This window comes from Nycticebus coucang, chromosome 8 (genome assembly GCF_027406575.1).
Source record: "Nycticebus coucang isolate mNycCou1 chromosome 8, mNycCou1.pri, whole genome shotgun sequence".
In the NCBI taxonomy this organism is placed as follows: Eukaryota; Metazoa; Chordata; class Mammalia; order Primates; family Lorisidae; genus Nycticebus; species Nycticebus coucang.
The window spans coordinates 112,145,153-112,152,192 of NC_069787.1; the positions used below are offsets into that span (position 1 = coordinate 112,145,153).

General features: G+C 36.5%; 1 pseudogene; it reads left to right on the plus strand.

Moving 5' to 3' along the window:
* Nucleotides 1-425: 425 nt before the first annotated feature.
* On the plus strand, nt 426-3,717 carry LOC128591422 (transcriptional adapter 2-alpha-like; annotated as a pseudogene).
* The last annotated feature ends 3,323 nt before the right edge of the window (nt 3,718-7,040 follow it).

The window sequence follows — 7,040 nt, forward strand, 5'->3', positions numbered from 1 at the left end:
CGTCCTACTCTTCTCTCCACTCTCCATCCTTCCCTTTCCCCCTAACTAGACTATATTTGTGTTCATATGAACGTGTAATTGTTTATATATTGGTTTCACATTAGCATTGAGTAGCAGATTCCCGAGTTTCACCTTATATTTATTTGAGGGTATAAGGGAATTAATAAAAATGTGGCAGAATTCTACAAAATAGTCAAGTTTCCTACAGCTCTTTTTTGTGTTTTGTCTATTACTGCTTCTTCACATTTCTGCTTTTAAATTGTAGGTAGTTAAATTTATGTAAAATGTACAATGACTTAGGATAAGATTTCTAAAAGCAGAGATTTTGATGGTAATCATCAAAGTAATTGATTAGGGGCAAACAAGGGAAATCTGTAATGAAATGGGAAAAGCAAGATGGGGCAGAGGAAAACTCTGGGTAAAACATGGGTTTAGCTGATGTCTGTGTTCATCCTGCATTACAAAGAGCTCTGAAGAATGAACGACATCGCAGAGTGGTACCTCCTATCTCCTGCATTCTACCTGGTGATAACTCAACACCAGGTAATGACTATAGGTTGTGGAAATTACCAAACCCTATCTCAAGTGATTTTTAACTAGTGTGCCATGTGAGACTCTTAGGTGTGCCACAAAAACGTTTAAAGATTATTAATTAAATTATTTTCAAAAGCAGTTCAAAGCACAGTAAGTTTATTTACTTTTTACTTTTTTTTTTTTTTTGTAGAGACAGAGTCTCACTTTATGGCCCTCGGTAGAGTGGCATGGCCTCACACAGCTCACAGCAACCTCCAACTCCTGGGCTTAAGCGATTCTCTTGCCTCAGCCTCCCAAGTAGCTGGGACCACAGGCACCTACCACAACGCCCAGCTATTTTTTGGTTGCAGTTTGGCCGGGGCTGGGTTTGAACCCGCCACCCTCGGTATATGGGGCCGGCGCCCCACCAACTGAGCCACAGGCGCCACCCACTTTTTACTTTTTTTAATCAACATAATTTAAGTGTGCCTTGGAAGTTTAACTATGGGTTCAAGTGTGCTGTGAGTTTAAAAAGGTTGAAAAACACTGCCCTGTCTTGTTTTCACAGGTATCATTTTCAAGCTGGCACCTCAACTATACCTTCCAGAGGGTTCTCATCACTCTGTAACGCTGGCAGCTTCAGTAATACTGTACAGTATGGTAGAGTCAGTAGATTCCATGTCCATGTGCCCAAAGCCACACTCTGTTAGTCTCAAGTAATATTATCCAAGAACCACTTAGGCAAGTATTTTATGAGATCTTGGATACTGGTGCTGGCTGAGACATTACAGGCAGGAAGGGTCTACTGTACCTGGAATGTATGTCAATCTTTAGCCAACATCTCTCAAAAGCTTTGAGTATTTCTCATTCCTTAGTCCATGGTGAACAAAAATCTTAATAAATGGAAATGATTTTAAGTCCTTTTGTGGAAGGTCTGGGGTGATTTCTACCTAGAAGGATTGCTGGGGTATTGCATAAACCTTTTCAGGGGTTTCTGGGGTCTCTCTATCAATGTAATTTGAGTCTGAGAGTTGGCTCAGGTTTGCAGACTGAGCAAAGGAAGGCAGGTTGCCATGAGGGAAGCAAATTTTGGTCATCTATGACTAATTTCTTCTGATTATAAACATTAAACAATGCCCCTGTTAACCCAATGTCTACTTAGGGAAATTAACCATCTTCATAGATTCCCTAAAGATCAGGTCACCCTGGATATCATAGCGTACTTGTTGTTTTAACAGTAATTATTCCTGTCTTACTTTTAATGTGTATGTGCTGCCAATTAGACTAAGAGATTGGGGAGCACTAAGAGAAAATACGATCCTTTTTGGGAAATCAAGGAGCTTTCGTGTTATCTGAAACTTGAAGATAATAAGTCTTAGAAAATAACTACCAGGATGCCTCTCAAGAACAGAACATGTTAGTGAAGAGATGACTCAAGTCTTTATTGAGCTTCTGTCCCCACTTGAGGATGAGATATTGTCATATACTCTAGAAACACTCTAAGCCTTAAGTTCAAAGTATGTTTAGATTTTATTTTGGTTAATTACCATGTATAACTAAACTTTCCTTAAATAGTTTATAATACATTATAAACTATATGGACAAAGATAACTGTCTGTATGTATATCTGTTAAGATAGAAACAGATAAACCACCTTTAGTGTCTATGTTTAATAAATTATGTGGTATTCTGATAAAGGAAGAAATAATTACCATTATTAAAGTTATTTGTAAGAAATTCATTTTCATCTAAAGAAGTTGACTTTTTAATCTTTATTTTTTTATTTTTATTAAATCATAGCTGTGTACATTAATGTGATCAAGGGGCACCATACACTGGTTTTATTTACCATTTGACATATTTTCATCACACTGGTTACATAGCCTTCCTGGAATTTTCTTAGTTATTGTGTTAAGACATTTATATTCTACATTTACTAAGTTTCACATGTACCCTTGTAAGATGCACCATAGGTGTGATCTCACCAATCACCCTCCCTCTGCCTATCTTCCCCCTCCCTTCCCTCTCTCTCCCCCTTCCCCATATTCGTAGGTTATAACTGGGTTCTAGCTTTCATATGAAAGCCATAAATTAGTTTCAAAGTAGGGCTGAGTACATTGGATACTTTTTCTTCCATTCTTGAGATAATTTACTAAGAAGAATATGTTCCAGCTCTATCCATGTAAACAGTAAAGAGATAAAGTCTCCATCTTTCTTTAAGGGTGCATAATATTCCATGGTGTACATATACCACAATTTATTAATCCATTCATGGTTCGATGGGCACTTGGGCTTTTTCCATGATTTAGCAATTATGAATTGGACTGTAATAAACATTCTGGTACAAATATCTTTGTTATAATGTGAGTTTTGGTCTTCTGGGTACATACCTAGTAGAGGAATTATAGGATTGAATGGCAGATCTAGTTTTAGATCTCTAAGTGTTCTTCAAACATCTTTCCAAAAGGAATGTATCAATTTGCATTCCCACCAGCAGTGTAGAAGTGTTCCCTTTTCTCCACATCCACGCCATTCTAGATTAAAGGACAGACAAAGATGAAAAAAATTATAAGAGACCCTGGATTAATCAACCTTAGAAAGTTTTAGTTAATGGAACGTCAGTATCTCAAGGAGGTCCAAGACCTCTATGAAACAATGAGGTGATTTGCAAGAATTGTCGGGCCAGTGGAACATGACAAGTTCGTTGAAAGCCATGCATTGGAATTGGAACTCTGGAGGGAAATCAAGAGGCTTCAGGAATATAGAACAACAGGCATTACCAATTTTTGTAGTGCTAGAACATATGATCACCTCAAGAAGACACAAGAGGAGGGGCACCTTAAACACACCATGCTCTCTGAAGTTCTCCAGTATATCCAGGACAGTAGTGCTTGCCAACAGTGGCTCCGCCGGCAAGCTGACATCAATTCCGGGCCTGAGTCCTTCCATTCCAATGGCTTTGAATTCACTTAGCTAGAGTGCACCACCCTTGAACCTCACTGGCTTCTCTGGCACAGAGAAGCTGAATGAAAAAGAAAAGGAGCTCTGTCAGATGGTGAGGTTGGTCCCTGGAGCCTGTTTAGAATACAAGTCTGCTCTATTGAACGAATGTAACAAGCAAGAGCACTCATCAAGACAGATGTGAACAAAACCCGGGAAATCTATGATTTCTTCATCCAAGAAGGATACATCACTAAAGCTTGAGGCGCTAAGGGCTTCGGACCAGAAGTCAGAAGTTTGGAATGTGGTGGGCCAAAGGACAATATGGACATTCTGCCAAGTTTTGTTAATGAGCTGAATAGTCATTGCAAAAAGAAGGGAAGGACAAAGCAAACCTTCAAGTTGTATTAATGTCTACTTTCTTCTCCACCCTGCTTTAAAACAACTCCCATTGTTGGTATTACGTTGCAGAGTTGTGTGCTATTATTAAATGTGAGGGGGCATTCATTCCTAACACCTCTTGTAACTAAAAGAACCATAGTACCTGACATCACAGTGTTGGTAGAAACAGAACTAAACCACAGTGTATAGTCCCAGAAGTTCAGCTCAAATCCGTGTACTTAAGAGGTAGGTTTGCTGATTATCTGCGTCGCCTTCAAACATTACAGACAGATTTAAAATAAAGAGAAGGGTTTCCTTGCATGAGAAAGCTTTCTCTTTCCTTCTAAGGATTTGTAATCTTTAAATAGAAGTATAATGTTTGTATTAGTGTGGAAATTATAAACCAATAGTACGAATATTGCATAGTTTTACTGAGTTAGTCCTTAAATGTTGAGATAATACTTTCAACTGTAGGTCATGTCTGCAAAAATATTTGCAATTTTCATTATGCAGCTTCCTGAAATTTCAAGTATCAAATTGTCACTTTTCAGATTTTTTCTATGCAAAATGTTTTCTTATTTTTCTCCCTGCTATTGCTAAGATTTTTTTTATTACAGAGGTGAAATTTCCATAGTCAGAATATCTCTACATCTCAAAGTTATATTAGATTTGAATTTGAATTTAAATATATGTGACACTTGTTAGACAGAATCCTATTAGAGCTTTGTTTCTGTGGAAGAAAAAGAAAATAATGGAAAGGAATAAATACATGTAGAATAAAGTTAGACTAATAATTCATTTCTCTAGGTGGAATGTTCTTGCTGTATGCCTGCTAACCTATGGAGTAGCATGTATATACTTGGTGCAGAATAATTTTAGAATTAAGCTATCATCTCTCAACATGCTTTAAGAGAGTCTATAGAAGAGAATTCATGCAAATGTATTGCAGATAGCATTACATACACATACATGCATATATGACAGTCTCATTAACTGTAAGATTCATTTAAATTTAAATTTGATACTTAAGTGATTTAAGGTCTAGATTTCTGAGCAATTAACTATTATTGTTATTCATAAAATGTCTACTTACTAATAAAAAGAAAACTTAATGTTGGAAAAAAGATAAATAGCAATTCCTAACATAGCATTTAAATTCATGAAGTAGAGAAATGGAGAAGTGATTATGATTGACGATAAACTATAAGAGGGAAATATTATTATACTCTAAGACTTTAATTCAAAAATTATACAAGAGTAGTAAAGGGGAAAATATTTTCAAGGTTATGATGATCGTCTCATTGGTCATATTACCAAATAATATTTTTGAGATAGCATAAAGAGATTGAAATGTCTTCATACATATTTATTTTACAGTCAAATTTAAGTAGGTCATTTACAGAAAGTAGTTAAATATCTGCTGAAAAAGCTAGGAAAAATCAAACGTTGGGCTCTGTCAGGGCATTCAGAGAGCTAGTAGAACCAGCAACTTTGACCTCTGGAAATTCTCTACTGCAAGAAAATTCAGATGTTTAAGTTCCTTACATTTCATTCCTGCCTAAGGTCTTCCCTATATAGAAGTTAAGTAATTAACAGACCCTGAGGCTCGAGTGGGCTTGGTTCATGAAAAGAAGACTAGTCCCTTATTTTGGGAAGGACAGAGAAACAGCAAAGGGCTTATGGGATAGGACTGATTCCATCAAAGAATTCAATCATTTGAATAAAAATCTCTTTTGGTAGGTCTTCTGGTAGGGTGGCATTTTTTTCCAATTTTATTTACTTAGTGGAAATTTTTAGAAGACAAACAATGATATTAATGTTTACCAATATGCTTAGTTTCAAAATATAGGCCACTAATATCAAGTGCTAGCCATTTATACACCACCTTACTAATTTTGCCTTTGTAATATGCTTAATAATCCTTAATATTTTCCTCTAAGTGAATTTCAAAAATGCTTGTCTGGTGTTGAGAGTGAGGACTAATAAATGTGTTAATATAAGTTTTTTTTTGTTTGTTTGTTTGGGTTTTTTTTGGCCGGGGCTGGGTTTGAACCCGCCACCTCCGGCATATGGGACCGGCGCCCTACCCGCTGAGCCACAGGTGCCACCCTGTTAATATAAGTTTTTAAAAATATAAACATTGTTATCCTTACAATGATGGATATACGGGTTTAAATTGTACATCTTACATTTTTACTACAACCTCTTTCCTGACTTCAATCTGAATTGTTGTAGAGAAATAACCAATCCTACCATACTTCATATTAAGAATCAAAATAGTTTAGATGAGTTTCCAACAATTTCTTACTAGCTAAACCAGAGACTCAATCAATAGTTCCCACAAAACACCATACTGATGTCTGATCCACTAAAGCAAAAATAAAATAAACCTGCTATGGACATTGTTTTTGCAATCCATCCTCTCAGCAAAGCCTGTGTAGCCTCTTTTTATTTCTATAATTCAAGTGTTGAAACTTTTTAGGTTGTGATAAATCATGGATGTATTGGCAAGATGGAGGGCGTATTTCCAATTGTGTTTATAAGGAGAGATATGTGATTTTCACGTATCTATCAAAATTGGGTAGCTTAAGTTTCTTTTCCAGTGTAGCTCAGCTATCCACAATGAGTTCAAATTCATTATTACAGACTCCTTTAACATAGTTTCTCTAGACGCATCAAGATAGTCTAGTTTCCTACATCAAAAATCTCAACTTTTGGGTGGTGCCTGAAGCTCAGGGGTAGGGCGCCAGCCCCATATACCTGGAGGGTGGTGGGTTCAAACTCGGCCCTGGCCAAACTGCAAGAAAATATAGCCAGGCATTGTGGTGGGCGCCTGTAGTCCCAGCTACTCAGGAGGCTGAGGAAAGAGAATTGCCTAAGCCCAGGAGTTGGAGGCTGCTGTGAGTTGTGATGCTATAGCACTCTACCAAAGGTGACAAAGTGAAACTCTGTCTCCAAAAAAAAAAAAACTCTCAACTTTTATACACCTGATCTTCATTCATACTAGCTTTCATTAAATATATTAGAGATTTTGAGCCACTTTTAGTTTTCAATGTTTATTTTCAATATCAGTGCTTTTTAGATGCTGATACTAATAGATACCATTTGTATTAAAGATCCTAAAATTTTAAATGTCTTAAATGTCTTGTATTTACATTGATTCTGTTGAGTCTATAAACAGATCTATTAAAACATAGGAATTATTA